This window comes from Acomys minous (genome assembly GCF_964271855.1).
Source record: "Acomys minous genome assembly, chromosome: 10".
NCBI lineage: Eukaryota > Metazoa > Chordata > Mammalia > Rodentia > Muridae > Acomys > Acomys minous.
In genome coordinates, this window is record NC_140491.1 from 72,192,369 (window position 1) to 72,207,590 (window position 15,222).

Sequence of the window (15,222 nt, forward strand, 5' to 3'; positions counted from 1 at the left end):
ACCATGCTGACTTGGAGCTCACAGAGATCCACCTGCCTGGTGACAGGGCAGAGAATTTTTTGAAGTTTCTGTTCAAGGGTGGTAAGAACTAAGTTCAGTATGGGTGGAATAGAAAGCGTTAAGGGGGTAGGCAAGTTCAGGCCTATGAAGGAGTTTGGGAAGTCAGTGAGAGACCAGTGAGGACCAGGTAGGAAACAATTTGAATAGCTTAGGCCAGGCTGTGGCTTGTTTAGGTTTTTGAAATAATGAGATATGGATGGGTTCTTGAGAGAGAAGAGCCAGAATGCACAGGATTTTGATGAAATGCCTTCAGGATCCAGGGAAAGGAAGGAGTGGCTCCGCGTTTGATAGACCATTCTTTGTACTTTTATGTATGCTTGAGGCTGTGAGTCTAAGTGTTTCATAGATATGAGACCTGAGTCTTATTTCTGTTTTGACCCCCAAGTAAACAATACTGGCAGCTGATTTTCTTCCAGGCGAGCTGAGAAGGTTATGGCCATTTGAGTTGGTTTTGGGCCCTATAGTGGGCAGCAGCTTTGTGAGTTTGGCAGGTCCAGAGAAACTATACTTTCTTTAGCTCCTGGCTACTGGGCTTCCATGCACAACTTTTTTGTTTTCCTAATGCCACTTTGACTTTTTTTTTTTTTTTTTTTTTTTTTTTTTTTGGTTTTTCGAGACGGGGTTTCTCTGTGTAGCCTTGGCTGTCCTGGACTCACTATGTAGGCCAGGCTGGCCTGGAACTCACAGAGATCCGCCTGCCTCTACCTCCGAGTGCTAGGATTACAGGCATGTGCCACCACACTCAGCTATAACATTTCTTTTTACCACTTTGGCTTTTTTGTTTCTTTCTGTCATCTTGATTATTACAAATGGAATTGCTCCCAAGGACTGGCGGCTCAGTAGGCTGCTCACATGTGGTGGGTCACCTCTCTTGGCTTCCTAGGTCAGAGTACTGATGCTCCAGCACGCGGGCATTTCTCCTTGAGAGGAAGAGATACTCCTGGGGTTTGGGCGTGGGGCAGTCACTCTCCACTGGAAATTTTGGTGAACCATCTTCACCTGTTGAACTTCACAGCTCCCTTCTTCCAGGGAAGAAGACTTGGAGCCTTGTGTTCTGTCTCAGTGACTTTCTCCAGTTTGATGGCACCAGCTTATGTTACAGGTTGTTTAAATGTTTTTGATTACTCTTGTTATTTCAGCAGAGGACGTTGTGGATACTTCTGGTCTTTGAGCTAGAGGAAATCTAGACTTGTCTTAGAGGCTCTATTGCTGTAAAGAGACTCCAAGGCCATGGAACTCTTAGAAGGAGAACCTTTAATTGGGGCTGGCATACAGTTCAGAGGTTTAGTCCTTTATCATCATGGTGGGGAGCATGGCTGGAGAAGGAGCTCAGAGTTCTATATCTGCATTGGCAGGCAGTGGGAAGAGAGAGACACTGAGCTGGCGTGAGCTTCTGAAACCTCAAAGCCCACCCCCAGCGACACACTTCCTCCAACAAGGCCACGCCTCCTCTCTTGATAGTGCCACGCCCGGTGGGCCTGTGGGGGCTGTTTTCATTCAAACCACCACAGGTATAGCATGGATTCTAGCTTTCCTCATTGTAGCCCTTTCTTTTTCTTTTTTTTATTGAGACGTGTATGATTCGTGTATAGTAACACCCTTTTCCAGTGTACCTATTTAGTGAGCTTTCTGACCAACGCACATAATGTGTTTAGAACAGTCAGACCCCAGCCTTTTCCCCTGGCTCCTAACATTTACTCTTCTACTTTGCGTTTCTGTGGCTTTGCTTATTTTCAGCCTTTTATAGAAATGGAATTGTAATCATTGGCCTTTCATATGTGGGTCATTTTGCTTAGCAAAATGTTGAAATAACTAAGAGCATACTTCATCCCCCTTTCTGATCATGTGATAGTCCATCCTTGTTTGTCCACTTACCAGCTGGACTTTTTGGGTTTTTTTTCTTTTTTTGGTTTTTCAAGGCAGGGTTTCTCTGTGTAGCCTTGGCTGTCTTGGACTCACTTTGTAGACCAGGCTGGCCTCGAACTCACAGTGATCCGCCTGCCTCTGCCTCCCAAGTGCTGGGATTACAGGCATGAGCCACCACGCCCGACTCTTTTTGGTTATTTTTACCTTTGGCTGTTATACTAGTTTGCACATTTGTGTACAGACTCGTGTGTGAACATGTTATGTTCAGTTCTTTAAGGTGTATTTTGAGCCTGCTGGTGCACATGGTAGCCCCATGTTTATAAGCATTGTGAGGCTCTGTCCAGTTGTCTCCCAAAGTGGCTGTATTGTGTGTACACTCTCAGCACATCTTTACCAGGCCCTATTACACAGTGATGGAGGTCAAAGAAGGTTCCTTGTGCTTTTCCTCACAAGGACTGGTGATCCAGCGGGAGCTTCTTACTGCAAGCAGTGGGAGCTTCTGAGCTAGGGAAGAAAGGAACTGCTTAGAATTTGGGAATTTATGCAGCATGCTTGAATACAGGCGCGCGTGCGTGAGTGTGTGTGTGTGTGTTGTGTGTGTGTGCATGTGTGCGCTAGTCTGCTTGTCTGTCTCTTACTCTGCCTCTGTCTCAGTCTTTGTTTCTCTGTCTGTCTCTCTCTGTCTCTAATACAGCTTCTGGGTTTTCTTTGTAGGGCTTCATGCTTATGAGCCTACCTTTAAACTGTTGCTGTTTCTTGGGCTTTCTTGCCATCCATGCTCCCTGGGCAAGCTCATTCACACCTATGGCTTCATCTGTCACACGTATGTTGATGTCTTCCAGATTTACTCAGAGTTTTCTCCAGAGCTACAGGTATGTCTCTCGTTTCTATTCAACAGTGTAGCTGTATAGCCCAAGTTGCTCTTGAGTTTGTAACCTGCCTCTGCCTCCAAAGAACTAGTGTCCCAAGTATGAGTTTGACTCTTGCTGATCTCTTTGGGTAATCCATACTCAAGTTGATTGTATCTGAAAATGACTCATTGTCTGCACCCCCACCCTCCCCCTCCCTCCCTCTCCTTTGCCTGGCAACCTGTTCTTGTTAACACTCTTTAAGAAACTTTGTGTGTCACATACACAGAGGTCAGTAAGCAACATACAGGCATCAGTTCTACTTTCACTGTGCCAGTTCAGTCTTGATAGCAAGTATCTTTACCTGCTAAGCCAGTGTAAATGTCTCTTTCTACATTCCCTCAGTCACCAAGCTCTCCCACTTTTTGTTTTGTTTTGTTTTGTTTTGTTTTGAGGAAGGCTTTCTCTTGTAGTCCTGGCAGTCCTAGACCTGTTATAGACTAGGCTGGCCTTGAACTCACAGAGATCTGCCTGCCTCTGCCTCCTTAGTTCTGGGATTACAGGCGTTTGCCACCGAGCCTGAATGCTCTCACACTTTTTATCTCTGGAATACTTCTTGAATTTATGGAAATGTTTTACTGCTTTGAGACATCATCCTCTTTTCTTGGGCTATTTCACAGCTTCACAAACAGCTTCTGTCTTGCCCATGGGTTGATCTTCTGTGTGACTGCCATAGTCTCTGAAATGTTAATCTAATCAGCAACTTTGAACTCTCTGTAGTTTTAGTTAACATGTGTTCTGCTGTTTCTTGCCTCAGTATTAGGCTGTGTTGAAGGTTGCTGCTAGGCCTGTCTTTTAACAATCCAACTTCTTTATTTGTGGATTAATCATAGACCAGGGTATAATAGCAACAGTACTAGTAGGCACCTCCAAGTACATAACATTCAGTCCGTTAGTCAGTTTACAGCTCTGAGTGGCCATCAGAATGACTCCCAGATGAGAGAATAGACACAGAAATTGTTACTCTCCATAGGCCCTATAGTGAGTGAGTGTCCAGGTCCAGATTTGGACCAAGTAGTTTAATGCTTGATTGTTCTCAGCCTCTTGGACCTGCCTCTCCTGCTGACTTTCTCAGCCTCCTCCCTTCCCTTGACTTGTCTCATAACCAGGATCCTGTGTTTGATTCCACACCAGTTCAACTCCTAGATGACCTGATGTTAGTTTGAAGTCCACAAGAGAGAACTGAAGGGGACTTTAGTGTAAACTTTCTGATCAAGGAACCTGCATTACAGAGCAGTGCCACTCTTTTGCCACTATTCTTGAGGTAGGTAAGTTGGAAGTGATGACCTTTGTTGTCTCGGCCACATTGATGTCTTGGGAAGGCTTGTCTGCGGACCTAATTTCATTTAGCTGTCTGTTGGTTGTTTCTGTAGCACACTGTTAGAGTCCTCCAATGTGGCTCTCATGCTATGGTGACCATTTATAGTCTTGTGTTTTCTGCCTTCTCTGACTCTAACCTTTCAGATAGGGACTGCAGCTGAGCACTTGTTACCCTGACTCCCAGCATGTGGTGGGAAGGCCAGATGTTTGTACCCTTACTTAGATGTGTGTGTGCATTGCGTTCTAGAGTGTGGTGAGTGGACTAGGTGTAGAATGTGTGGTTTCAGGGTAGAGTGCAGGAGCCAGTCCGCCTGAGCTTTATCATGGTACCTTCTCTTACTTGTATGGTCTTTGGCAAGTTTGTGCCTCAGTTTATAGACCTATAAAACATGGGTAATAGTAGAATTTATGTTAGTTTTGTGAATAAGAGAAGTGGCTTCTCTAAATCATACAGTTAGGCCTCTGATAGTTGGGGAGCTGGAATTCAGGTTTCCTCAGCGGTCCATAATGCCATAGTGCTCATGTGGATGTCTAGGACACCTTGAGGGCGTTACCTCTTTCAAACATATCAGTCTTGGTTGTCAGTTTTGGTGGCAAGCCCCCTTGCTTGCTGAGCCATCTTGCCAGCCCCAGAGAGATTCCTTTAATGTGTGTTAGAGCCTGTCACACTGTTCTTTTCACAAGCCTCTGGTGACGCCTTCTATGTTTTGGAGTAAAGGGACAAGGCCTTGGAATATGTTCTTCCAGATCTTACCCTGTGCGGCTTGTTCCCATCTTGAATTGTGGCAGGCATATCCCCAAAGCCTCTAGCTGGGTGGCTCTCTTCCCTCAAATGTTCCCATGCATGTGGCTTTTCCTGTCTTGCCTTAGATGGTGAGTAGGAAGCATCCCAGTGGCCTGTTCCTGTGCTGTTTTGTTTGCAGTTACAACCCAGTACTGCATCTAATGTGGCTCATTCCCCTGTGCTTTGCTCCACAGTGCTTCTAGCTGCCGTAGTGCACGTGTTTGGTTGTCTGCACTCATTAGAACATGCGCTCCATGAAGTCCGGACTGTGGCTGTATATGCACACTGTGTGTTCTGTATCTAGAGGGGTGCCTGGCGGATGTCAGCATAGTTGCTGTCCAGTGCCTAGTTGCTGAGTGCACCCGTTCAGTCCTCAGTTACTGTTATGGGTAGATGGGCCAGGCAGTGCAATGGAAATGTAAAGGAACAGCTAACCTGGGATTCATTGGGAAGTTCCTAAAAGAACTGACCGTCGAGCTGGAGTTTTGAATAGTGAGTAAGAGTAAGAGGCACCCAAGTGAAGAAGTGCACTTGTGTGTGAAGAATGTTGGGTGCTGTCGTCATTTCCCTCCCACCCTCCCCCCTGTTTTTGAGATAGTCTCTCATTGAACCTAGGCTCACACATTCAGTTATACTGGCAAGCCAGCCATGCCGTAATTCCTCATGATCCCGCCTCCCCAGTGCTGAGATGACAGGCATGCTCCCAGTTCTTCATTATTGTATGATGAGTCTTTAAAATACTTTATCAACTGAGCCATTTTCCCAGACAGACAGACAGATTTCATAGAATAAGGATGAGCAAATGTAACTTGTGGTTGTTGTTTGTTTTATTTTAATTTTGTTTTTGTTTTTCAAGATAGGGTTTCTCTGTGTAGCCTTGGTTGTCCTGGATCTCCCTTCAAACTCACAGAGATCTGCTTGCCTCTGCCTCCCAAGTGTTGGGATTAAAGGTTTGTGTCATCACCACCTGGCTTTTGTTTTGTTTTATAATGGTCTCCTGCAGTCTAAATGCTGTGAACTTGCTATGTGTTGATGATGGCCTTGAACTTCTGACTCTCTGGCATTCACCTCCCAAGTGATTATGGGTATATACCACTATGTCTGACTGATGCAGTGTGGGGATCTAACCCATGCATCAAAGTGAGTACTCACCAACTGATTAACATACTCTTGCATATATATATGTGTGTATGTGTGTATATATGTGTATAATTTTAAAGACAAGGTCTCACTGTAGTTCTGGCTGTCCTTGAACTCTCTGCTTAGACCAGATTTGGCCTTGAACTCACAGAGAGCTCTGCCTGCCTCTGCTTCCCTAGTGTTGGGATTAAAGGGTATCCTGCCTGAACTACAGTTTGTTTGTATAGCAGTGACTTGAGCTGTAGGTCTCCTTAGTATTTAAACTATCAGAACAGAGATGGCAGGAGTTGGTAATAGGTACTGAAATTAGTGATGGGATTTGTTTAGATTATAGAAGATTTTTGTTTGTTTTTTCTTTTTGTGTCCCCCACACTCCCCTGCCCCAGGGTTTCTCTGTGTAGCCCTGGCCATCTTGGAACTTCTTCTGTAGACCAGGCTGGCCTTGAATATATAGAGATCCGTCTGCCTCTTCCTCCAGAGTGGCTGAGATTACAGATGTGCACCACCACCACCTAGCAGATTGCAGAAGGTTTGAGTATAGATTTTAGTAGCAAAGTTGTTGGTTTACTCAGAAACAATTCTGAGGGATTAGAAATGACCACAGATGTCTTTTCAAGTCACATATTAGGATTTCTTGGCTACAGCATTGTCAATACTGACATTTTGGTGGTACAGTTCTTTTTTGTTGATGCATTTATCCATGTTAGTAGTGCTCATTCCCAGTGTGACAACCAGAGATGTCCCCAGACATTGCCAAATGTCTGATACCATTGCCACTGTTGAGTCTTGAGTAAATGACTTAAGGAGAGAAAGATTCCTACCATCATAAAATAACTACCTTACTAAATCAAGAGTTAGATCAAACAGTTTGGAGCAGACAGTGTCTTAGAAACGACATTTCTACAACTAACTAATGAAAGCAGAAATAAAATGCCTGTAAAACCACTTGGGCCTGGGATTCAGAGAAGAGTTTGCAAGGGATGAGATGCTTGTGTTGGACTGAAGAGAATGGTTGGCTGTGTTGGAGTAGAGCACATCTCAAACATGACCAGAGACCAGAAGATACACCAAGTTTCCCTGAGAGTTGCGGGAGGTGGAGGGGAGAAGGGCTGATAGTGAAACTAGCTTGTAGAGAGCCCTCCATGCTGTACGTGGAGGCCTTTAGGTTTATGCATGACAGATCACCTTGGCCTTATGGTTTACAGCAAGCAGTACGAGCTCCAGCTGGGTGCCTTCCCATGATTTCAGAAGTTGAAAGGAAGATGGTAGTTGGTAATGAGCTTCTGAGTGTCTTAGGTTGTTGGCAGGATGTGCTACTCATGGCTGAGGGCCCTGTTCTGTTTAGCTAATGGCTTAGCCCTTGGTCCCTGTGTGCTTCTGAACACCACCACTTGCCTCTTCGAAGCCCTTGGGACTCTTTGACCATTTCCCTCTTAACTTGGCTAAGAAGTCTCATGTGACAGAATGTCATCAAGGGATTGTGCAGTTCACACCTTTTTTTTGAGACAGGGTTTCTCTGTGTAGCTTGGGCTGTCCTGGACTTGCTTTGTAGAGCAGGCTGGCCTTGAACTCACAGAGATCTGTCTGCCTCTGCTTCCAGAGTGCTGGGATTATAGACATAGTCCACCATGCCTGGCTGTTTTCTCACCTTTGCCCTGTTTTTTTGACTGTAGCCTGTAAGGTCCCATCTGTATTCAAGAAAAGGGATAGCTATACAACAAAGCAGTGGATGATGCAAAGAGGCCAGGCTTTCTGCAGCTGTCCTAGAGTTCTGTTTCCCTCATAAACCTACTTCATAAGGACAGTGGTCAAGTCTGTTATTTCTCTTTAGTCTCTGTCCCTGGTGCCTGACACATAGTCAGTGCTTTGTAACACTAATCAATTGAGTGAAGTCTGAGTGAGTACTTGGTAGGCAAATGAGTAGTGCTTACAGTATAAGCTTACCAGTGCTTTTCCTTTGAAAACAGTCTAGTTGCTTTGACATTATTTGTATCTTCCCTCTAGATAAAACCATAAACATTTTTACCAGCGATCTTAATGTAAAACCTCAAATTATTTATTTTTACAACTGCCAATCAAGCCTCTTATGTCAGACAGACAACACCTATTAGAAAAAATAATTTAGGGCTATGTTGCAGGAAACTGGCAGGTTTCTTGTAACTGCTGAAATTGTCAGGTTTGGAGCTTTGAGAGTGGTGCGTGCTTAGGCTGTCTGAAGTGCTACTGCTATTGCTAGGTAATAAACATTATTTCAGGGCCCTGGAAGTGCTGTGGTCTGACTTGGGCTTGGCACTTCATAGATGATTTGTGTATTAATCATTACTCAGAGATTAGTGTTTACGTTCTTTGTCCTTGTCATCAGGAACATCTATAGGCAGAATTTTGATTTTGAGTTGTTCAGTGAGAAAGAATGACACTAAAGCCAGTTTTCTCCCAGACCTTTAATACTGGGGTTTAAGAAAATCCCTGTGTGTTCTGGGAAACAAACATTGCACATTTTTCTGGGCTATCAATTTTGGTAATTTTTTTCTAAAGACTTATTATTTTAATTAAGTAAATGTGTGTGTAGTGGGAGTATGTGCACAGGAGTGCTAGTGGCAGAGGAGACCAGAATTGACTGGAGGACCCTTAGGAGTTGGAGCTATTGTAGCTACTTCCTGTGTGCTGGGAACAAAACTCTGGTTCTTGCAAGAGCAGTTTGTGCTCTTAACCATCGAGAGCCACCTCTTCAGCCCCATGGTGGTTTTTTGTTTGTTTGTTTGTTTGTTCCTTTATTTATTTATTTACTTTACTCTAGACTGCCTTGAACCTACAGTGTAGCTGAGGATGACTTTGAATTTCTGGTCCTGATGCCACCACCTCCCAAGTGCAGATTTACCACACCTTGCTCTAGTAGTGCCTGGCCTAGCCTTTAATCTCAGCACTCTGGAGGCAGAGGCAGGAGGATCTCTGAGTTCGAGGCCAGCCTGGCCTACAGAGTGAGTCCAGGACAGCCAAGGCAGCACAGAGAAACCCCTCCAAAACAAAACCAAAAAACCAAAACCAAACCAAGATTATTGAGGCTGTGGATATAGCTTAGTAGTTGTGTTTGCCTAGCATGCGCATGTGCACACACACTTGGGGAGCTGTGGAGATGGCTCAATTGGCGAAATGCTTGCCATGTAAGCATCAAGACCTAAGTTCAAATTCCCACAACTTGTCTGAAAGCTGAGTGCATGAGGTGCACTTGTAATCCCAGCGCTATAATGGTGGACACAGGTGGGTCCCTGAAGCTCATTGGCCAGACAGTGTAGCTGGATTATTTCACTTTAGGTTCAGAGAGAGACCCTGCCTCAGAAAATAGGGTGGAGAGTGATTGAGGAAAACACTCAGCGTCCAGCTCTAACCTCCACAGAGACAGTCATGCACCTGCACATACACCTACATATATGTATAATGCACACAGTTTTTCTTTTGATAATGTTTGGGAAGTAGTCCAAAGCCAGGCATCTAAAGGCCAAGATTTTGAAATTCCATGTACACTACATTTAATCAGTGCCAAACATAATGTGAGTCCAGATTTAAGGACAGGGCAGTGGACTCCAACTGATTGGGTTGATGTGAGGAGCTGCATGAAGATATAAGCTGCCATATGCCCTGTAAATTATTTAATTCCTTTAAGGCTTAGTTTAAAAAACAAAACAAAACTACCAAACAAAGATGTAGTTCATTCTAGTCTGGTTGTGACATGCTAAGTAGTAAGCAGTGCTCATGGGAACAGCCCAGCAGGAGTTGTCTGTCACTACCCTCCTTGTGTTTCTGCCTAAGCAAAGCCCAGCCATCCTTAAAATGCTGCCACTTCCTTCTGGGACTTAGCTGATTCTTAGAAAACACACAGTCATTGGGGAGTTGGTGTATATATTGCACTGAGTTCCTGTCCAGCTTGTGTGGGAGAGTGCCTGTGCTGACACTGTCAGCTTGTGGAAGAACAGTACACTCTTGCAGAGTCCTGGTCTCCCTCTAAAGATGATGTCTAGTGAAGGAATCTCATTCAAGAGTACATGCAGGCATTTCTTTGCTGCAGCTGTTGTTGTTTTTATTATCTTAAATTCTTTTACTCAAAGTATGGAAACAAAGACAGAGGAGGATAAAGTAAACTCCAAATACATGTTATTGTTGTTACTGTGCACTATAGTTGGCCATAGTCACACGGAGAAGGTTTGACTTCCCAGAACAATTTTGTTGTTGTTGTTTTGTTAAGTTTTTTGTTTTTTGTTTTTTTTGAGACAGGCTCTTGTTGGCTCTGTTTCTTAACAATTAAACTTTATTATACAACCCAACTAGCATATACAAGAAGAAAAAAAAGGTTAAAGGGACAGAAGAGTGAACTTTTTGGTATCTGTTCCACGGGACAGGTCCTTAGGTGTCTCTGTCCTGCGAGTTGGTCCGGTCTGGTTGCTCTTTTTGCGCGCTTTCTTTTTCTCAACCTGTTGTTTTGTCTTTTCCCCACCTTTTCAGTCACTTGTAAAGGGCAGTCTCCTTTTCCCTTTGAGGGTCAATTAGGAAAACAATAGCCAAGGTAGGGTTTTTAGGTTGGCTTCCTGAATTTCAAGCCCAGGAAGGCTCCAAACAGTTTGTCACAAGGTATTTATGGGGTGTCCCAAGGGTAAAGTCTGCTAAGATTGTTTTTACCTGTGACAAAGTTTAATCTTTCCCACAGGCTTTCTCTGTGTAGCCCTGGCTGTCCTGGACTCACTTTGTAGACCAGGCTGGCCTGGAACTCACAGAGATCCGCCTGCCTCTGTCTCCCTGAGTGTTGGGATTGCAGGAGTTTGCCACTGTGCCTGGCTCCCAGAACAAATTAAAAAAGCTATTTTTGCTAGTCTGAAAAACAGATGAAGGCTTAATTTAGAGTTACAGTGGAGAGAGTTAGAGAAGGAAGTTTAGAAGCAATAAACCACATTTTATTTTAATAGTCATTCAGTTATTTTCAAGTGTCAGGAGGAGTGAATTCTGAAATTTAATCAGATCAGAGAATGCTGATTACAGTCAAATGATGGTCTGTTGGTTTCTGTGAATGGAAAACTTCATGTATAATGACAGGGCTTTGTTTTCTTAACTTGTGACCGTCCTGCAGCATGGTAGATAAGTGAGACTGCTTTTGTTAGTCTGTGTTAAGGACTTCTCTATGGGAATCAGGTTATCGTGCCTAAGACTAACAGTGGCAAGTCAGGGTACAGTGTGGAAAAATCTCACATCTGCTGTTACATGTTGTTAACTCCCTTAGCAGACGTTAAATCATTTCAAGTACAATAATAGTGTGGGAGGTAAATTAACTAACCATTAACAATCTTATAAATACACAATTAACATGCCAGCATTTATATGACACATTGATGGGGCAGCAGTAATTTTTGATTGGGAGTTTGCAGACCTTTGAGAAGCCTCAGGCTGTTGCTTATTCAGACAGGTTTTCATAGATTGCAGGTGAGGGTTGCTAGTCTGCCGGTAGAGAGCAGCGAGTGTGGTGCTTGAAAGGAAAGGGCATGGGGGTTCTTGGGAAGCATGGGCTTGGACACAAGCATTTAGATGTAGTGCTGCTTGCAGGTCCCTAGGGAGTGAAGAGTACAAGGAGGGGTCAATGCTTATGATTAATTATTTGAAGAAAGGTAAAGTACTTTAGCTGTGGATTTATAGCTGAGGTTGCAGAAATTAGCAGGATTTTCAAAAATGTCGTTGAGGTGGAGTTGGAGGTGTAGCCATGGTAGAGTGCTTGCCCAGCCTGTGGAGGGTCCTGGGAGTGATCCCCAGCATTGCAGCACATCAGCCAAGCAGACAGTGTATTTAGACCTAACTTGATATGTAAAGTAATACATATTCTTTGGTTTCAAAGAGTCAAAAGCAGATGAGCTCTTATATTCTTGTCATGTGGGAAAATTGGTAAATTATTTTCCTTCTTTTTCTTTTTTCAACAATTGTTATAGGTTCTGCTCCCCCCCCACCCCCCTTGTAAAAAACTTACTGTAGCATCAGCAGAGTAACTAAGGGTCTTATTTACAGCTGAGCACTTTTGTGTCTTAAAGCTTTTCTAAAGATCCAGGGAAGAAATTTCTCTCAGACCTCAGAACCCAAATAGCACAATGGGGTTTATGGTGACTGTTTTGAGTCTTTGCGGTGAGGCTGTGGCACCATCAGTAGGACAAATGTTTTAACCTTTTTTTTTTTTCTGTGTGTTGGGGTTTTTTTTGTTGTTGTTGTTTGTTTGTTTTTGGTCTTTGTTTTTTTCCTTCTCTTTTCTCTTTTAATTTTTTATTTATTTTTATTTTTAATTTTATTTTTTGAGACAGGGTTTTTCTGTGTAGCCTTGACTGTCCCGGACTCACTCTGTAGACCGGGCTGCCCTTGAATTCACAGCCATCCACCTGCCTCTATCTCCCAAACGATGGGATTAAAGGTGTGCATTATTACACCTGATGATAGCAGATATCTAAAAAGGTTGTTTTGATGGTCATACAAATTAATTCATGTAAAAAGGGTAGAATAGGCTGGGCGTGGTGGTGCACGCCTTTAATTTCAACACACAGGAGGCAATTGCTGTGAGTTTGAGGCCAGCCTGGTCTACAAAAGTGAGTCTAGGACAGCCAAGGCTAAGCAGAGAAACTCTGTCTCAAAAAACAAAAACAAAAACAGGATCGAATAACTTTAGCTTTTGCAGCTCTGGAGTTCTGTGGCCCAGCTACAGCAGGTGAGCAAAGTCCTGTGGATACATACTGTTTCATCCTGAATCTCTGCCCCAGCTCTGCATGTATGTTTGGTCAAGCTGCGCCTCATGCCTTTCTGTAAACCATTGCCAATAAAGCTCGGGAGCTCGTGTGTAGAAAGTTCTTATTAAAGAGTATTCAGAGCTGGGCGTGCTGCTTATGCCTATAATCTACTACCCAGGAAATTGAGACAGGAGGATTGCTTTGAGTTTGAGGCCAGCTTGGGCCACAGAATTAGATCCTAAACTTAAAAAAGATTTTTTAGACCTGATATTCGTCAGAATCTGCTAAAAAATTATTGCCATGTTTAGACCATGTCCTAAGTTAACCACCTGCAGGTTCTGTGATTATTAATGACCATAAACAGGTGTGAGGAGCTGTGTGTAGTACCATGTTACACCAGGGTCTTCTTTAAATGGAGTAGTAGAACTAAGCAGATATGTACTGAATATCTTTTTATAAGGAGACCAACTTCATACATTAAAATTACTTCTCAGTTTTTAAAACTGGGAGTGGTAATACACACATGTAACCCAACACATGTGAGGTGGAGCAGGAGGACCAGGAGCTTAAGGCTAGTCTCAGAGCAAGTTTTAGGCCAGGCTGGCCTGTATGAGACCCTGTCTCAAAAGGAAACAAAATAACTCTTGTCATTTAGGTATTGTCTTCACTCTGTATAGATCCCTGGTACTTACATTTTTTTGTAAACAAATATGCCTTCTTCTTCTCTCTTCTTCTTCTTCTTCTTCTTCTTCTTCTTCTTCTTCTTCTTCTTCTTCTTCTTCTTCTTCTTCTCCTTCTCCTCCTCCTCCTCCTCCTCCTCCTCCTCCTCCTCCTCCTCCTCCTCCTCCTTCTCCTTCTTCTCCTTCTTCACAGGGTTTGTCTGTATAACAGAGCCCTGGCTGTCCTGAACTCACAGAGATTCACCTCTGCCTCCCGGGTGCTGGGATTAAAGGCGTTTACCACCATACCCAGCTACAACACTTTAAAGAACCTGGAAGTAAAAAGTGGGAGAAAGTGGCTTGGGGTATATAGCTAGACTGCTTAGTGTTTGTGAAGCCCTGGGTTCCACTTCCAGTCTCTGTCACACTCACAGCAATGTAAAAATACACAATATTTTGTAATTGCAATTCAGACAAAAGTGGTTAATTTTGTTTTACTTAGTGTTTCCCAGATTAAAAAAAATTTCATTAATTTATTCAGATTACAACTAAATTGTTATCCCATCACTTGTATTCTCCCATTTCTCGCTCCCACTTTCACCCTATTACCCTCCCCTAGGTCTATGACCGAGGGGCACTGCCTCCCCCACTATATGGTCATATGCTATTAAAATTTTTTTAATAATTTTTTTTTGTTTGTTTGTTTTGTTTTGTTTTTCTATGTAGCCTTGGTTGTCCTGGACTCGCCATGTAGACCAGGCTGGCCTCGAAATCATAAAGATCCGCTTGCCTCTGACTCACGAATACTGGGATTAAAGGCATGCACCACTACATCTGGCTCTAAAATGAGATTTTCAATTGTAGTAAAATATATGCAGCATGAAATTTATCATTTTAAATGCTTTTCAGTATACAGTTCAGTGGCATTATGTATACTCACTCTCGCTCTCATTCTTTCTTTCTTCCTGTAATTGTGTGTGTCTGTGTGTTTGTCTGTGTGTGGTATATATACATGTAGGTCCATGTGTGCATATATTTTTAACTACTACTACACAGCATTCCATTGCATGTATGTGTTAGGGCATATGCTGATTGTTTGGATGTTTAGGTTACATTTAGATTTTCAGTAGATATTCTAAGCAATTCTGAGATAAACATTTATGCCCAGTTACTTCCCTGGGCCAGTTCTAGAGTGGGTTTCAGAGATGCTTATATTTTATATTTTGATAAGCATTACCAAGTTTCCCCAGCAAGTACCTCCTTTCACTCCCTTCTGTCATAAATGAGAGTGTAATGTCTCAGGACACTTGTCTATATTAGTTCTGAAAAATTTTTTTGCTCTTTGTATAATTGAACAGGAAAAATGGCTTGATTTCATCTTTCTTCTAAATGTCTGGTTTAGAAAGCAAATGTATCTTCAAGTGATGTTTAGATTTAACATCTTAAAAGATTTAAAAGCTGTTGTATTTCTAAGAAGTAGTGTTGGCATAAGTTGACAGTGTCTCAGGGTGGCAGGTTTGAAGGGCACATTGGTGAGAAGCTCTCTTGTCTGTATTAAGGGAATGTGACCTCTTCTCTAACCACACACCTGACATGCTCAGAGGGCTTATCTCGACAGCAGAGCTGGATAGTCATTAGAAGCTGGACAGTGGCATGTATTGAGTGTCTGCTCGGTGTAGCAGCCTTGTTGCCAGTGGGATGCGGTGCTAAGACTCTTGTCCTGTGGAACCGAAGGAACACCT

General features: G+C 43.2%; 1 protein-coding gene across 6 annotated transcripts in view; it reads left to right on the plus strand.

The window, feature by feature from the left end:
* MAPKAP1 (MAPK associated protein 1) overlaps positions 1 to 15,222 on the plus strand; it is a 215,513-nt gene that overhangs the window by 9,699 nt on the left and 190,592 nt on the right. For 2 of the 6 annotated variants that reach the window (XM_084799625.1, XM_084799627.1), the window contains exon 2: positions 2,641 to 2,798. The exons of 3 other annotated variants lie outside the window; for them this stretch is intronic. The gene's annotated coding sequence lies outside the window, so the exon portion shown is untranslated. Of the gene's footprint in view, positions 1 to 2,640; positions 2,799 to 4,076; positions 4,099 to 15,222 lie in introns of those variants that run through there. One more of the 6 variants, XM_084799626.1, reaches the window with a different exon arrangement.